This window comes from Lygodium microphyllum, chromosome 21 (genome assembly GCF_053477565.2).
Source record: "Lygodium microphyllum isolate KBCC chromosome 21, Lygodium_microphyllum_v1.1.10, whole genome shotgun sequence".
In the NCBI taxonomy this organism is placed as follows: domain Eukaryota; kingdom Viridiplantae; phylum Streptophyta; class Polypodiopsida; order Schizaeales; family Lygodiaceae; genus Lygodium; species Lygodium microphyllum.
In genome coordinates this window covers 114,030,940-114,034,334 of record NC_141155.1, presented here as the reverse complement: position 1 = coordinate 114,034,334, position 3,395 = coordinate 114,030,940, and the positions used below count along the sequence as shown (strand labels likewise).

General features: G+C 46.9%; 1 pseudogene; it reads left to right on the top strand.

Annotated features, from left to right (window-relative positions):
- The first annotated feature begins 463 nt into the window (after nucleotides 1-463).
- LOC148018451 (GRAS family protein RAM1 pseudogene) lies at nucleotides 464-3,016 on the top strand (annotated as a pseudogene).
- Nucleotides 3,017-3,395: the final 379 nt, after the last annotated feature.

Sequence of the window (3,395 nt, the reverse complement as noted above, 5' to 3'; positions counted from 1 at the left end):
GCTTAAAGAACGGTAAGATAACTTCTTGGAACCCAGAAAACCCCTGCAAAAATCAATATTCTGGGATTATATTAGAGCAATAATTTATGGACTAAATGAAGACAAGCCTGCCACCCTATGAATGCCCGCCATCAACGAGGACGTGTTGGGGTGCCACACAATTCAATTGATTCTCTCTCTCCCTCCCTCCCTCCCTCTCTCTCTCTCTCTCTCTCTCTCTCCCCCATTTACACAGATGCGCTTTCCCGTTTAGCTCTATTGGTTATGATCATACACTAGTGTCCTTTGTTGCAGCTATCGTATAGAAGAATTTGACCAATAAACACCACAATCAATCGGTATCCCCCTCGACAATCATCTGTTCTAATAATACTACTGTAATAGACACTGATTACCCATCATAACACACTAATCGGATTAATCCTGACATCCCTTCAAGATGCAAGACTCTCTTTGTGGGAGCATGGGCCCCCTTTCTGCTTCATCCAGAGATTATGTACCTGATAAACTTCCTGCGAGTTCTTTCAGCCCATCTGATCATCACCAGCATCATGTCCTGATCATCAATGCGGATGAGGAAGGAGGTCTTGATTCATCTAACACCATCCATCACTCGAGCTCCAAGGGCTCCAACGTGGCTACAACACCACAGTCTCCAGGAAGTCCGAACCTTTCCAGCTGGATGGAAATGCTTGATGAGCTCATAGAAGCGCCTGAGCCCATGCTCTTCTCACCCGTGCGCGACAATGGACCTGCAACATCCACGCTCAGTGACAGCTACACAGAAGCCATGAGCAACAATTCTCACTCGTTTAGGATAAACCATTCATATTCATCTCTCAGCATCAATCACATAGAAAAGCAACAAGCTAACATGAGTGGTGGTGGTGGCAGCGGCCACCCATTTGAGACATACATACCGAATCACTCCCCTTCACAATTCTGCTCTCAACCAGAGTCCTTAAAGCAACAGGAAGGCAAATCTCATCTCTCTCAATTTAGCTCTCATTCAGAATCCTTAAGACAACAGGAAGGCAAATCTCATCTCTCTCAATTTAGCTCGCATTCAGAATCCTTAAGACAACAGGAAGGCAAATCTCATCTCTCTGAATTCTTGATCTCTGGGCAACATCAACAACATGCTCCTTTGATGGCAATGCCAAAAATAAGTCCACCCAGCCCCAAATCTCCCTTCCAGCGGCAGCCATCCAGTGCCTTGCACAAGGTTTTTAGTGCACCACAGTTGAGTCCTTTGGACACCACAAGATCCCCAAAGAGAAGATCTCCTGCCCTCTTGTCTCTTCCTCCTGGCATACCTACTAATAACTCAGAGATGCCGTTGTGCAGTAGCTCTCCGCATCGACTTCACCATCGCACTGTGACCTCATCTCCTCAACCAGATCATGGCCGGTTCTTGAAAAGCTCCATGAATGTTTCTGAGAACTGCTCACCCAAGCACTATTCAAATTCCCTTCCAATTTCACTGCCTTCATTCAGTTACTTGTACCAGAGAATGCATCAACAAAGAGATGTTCCTATAATGCTTCTGCACCAGCAGGGAACATCAATACTGAGGAACATGTCGATGCCTAAAGTAAGCGCTGCGGCAGCAAACAGCAGCAAGCGTGAAAGGCTAGCCCCCCTACAGCCGAGGCCAGATATGATTATGGTGCCATCATCTAACTCATCGGTAAGACAACATAGTCTGGGGAATCCTCTTTTATATGCGTTTCCATGCGTGCACATGCATGCCCACGTGCACACGAACACACACAGACACATGTATGATGCTAAATACGTCTCAGTGAATTGGGTGAACCTGCATAGAGGTCAATAACTCAATGATCAACGCCTAAAGTGACAAGAAGGTTAAATTGTGTCTTTGCTTTTGCAGCAGCACCAAGATAATGGCTTGCGGATGGTCCATCTTCTCTTGGCTTGTGCTGAAGCTGTTGCAAGAGAGGACCACTTTGGTGCAAAGGAGGCCTTGTATCAGCTGAAAGAAATTGTGTCTACCAATGGTGACTCTATGCAAAGGGTAGCAGCATATTTCACAGAAGGACTCCAATGCCGTCTGATGGGTACCGGCCGGCGATCGTACATAGCACTGAGGTCTTATGATCCAGCAACAGCTGATGAAGTGCTAGCAGCATATCAAATCCTTTATCAAGCATGTCCTTATGTCAAGTTTGCTCATTTCACATCAAATCAGGCCATCTTTGAGGCATTGGAGGATGAAAATAGGGTCCATATTGTGGATTTGGACATCATACAGGGGTATCAGTGGCCTGCCTTCATACAGGCGTTGGCAGCAAGGCCAGGGGGAGCACCGCACCTCCGCATAACTGGAGTAGGGATGCCTCTGGAGTCAGTCCAAGAGACAGGCAAGAGGCTAGGGGAACTAGCAGAGTCCTTGCATGTGCCATTTGAGTTCCATGCTGTGGGGGAAAGGTTAGAGAATCTCAAGAGTTACATGCTTCAGAGGAGGGTTGGGGAGGCCTTGGCAGTTAATTCAGTTTTCAGGCTGCATTGGCTGCTTGCAGAGCCCATGAGCCCACTGTTTGGCATCCTGCACATGATCAGAGAGCAGTCCCCTAACATATTCACCCTTGTTGAGCAGGACGCCAGCCACAATGGACCTTTCTTCCTGGGTAGATTTCTTGAAGCGCTGCACTACTACTCCGCGATCTTTGACTCCTTGGATGCAACCCTCCCCCAGTCAAGCCCAGAGAGAACAAAGGTGGAGCAGGTGGTATTCTCCAATGAGATTACCAACATTGTTGCATGTGAGGGGACAGAGAGGGTGGAAAGGCACGAGAAGCTGGAAAAATGGCGGAAAATCATGGAGGGGATCGGGTTCCACAATGTGCCATTGAGTGCCAATGCAGTCAATCAGTCCAAACTGTTGCTAGGTCTTTACCCCTGTGATGGATACACTTTAGTAGAAGATAGAGGTACACTGTTATTGGGCTGGCAGGACAGGGCCATCATCGGTGCATCTGCATGGAGATGTTGAGGGATTTAGTGTTCTCTATACTGATATTTAGATTGCGTACATGTACAGGTTGATCAGGTACCCAGATACGTAGACTACACTATTAAGCAAGAGTATAACTAGTGCTTAATTTAGGCTTGCAGGCCTGATAGCCAGTCTGTAGTATTAAGGTCAAGGTGCTGTATCATAGACCGAAGCAGCAATATGGCGGATTGCATCATCTTATCCCCCAAGCACAATGCAGTAATGCTTATGATCACTTCATCAGCGTGGGATGAAGATTGCATGTACCGGTGCTGAACCCTGAAAGTGTTTGTAGGATCTCTTGACATTCAGTAATGAGACCGTTTCCTTATCATTTAATGGGACACGAGAGAGAGTTGCCAAATACCCCAAGAAT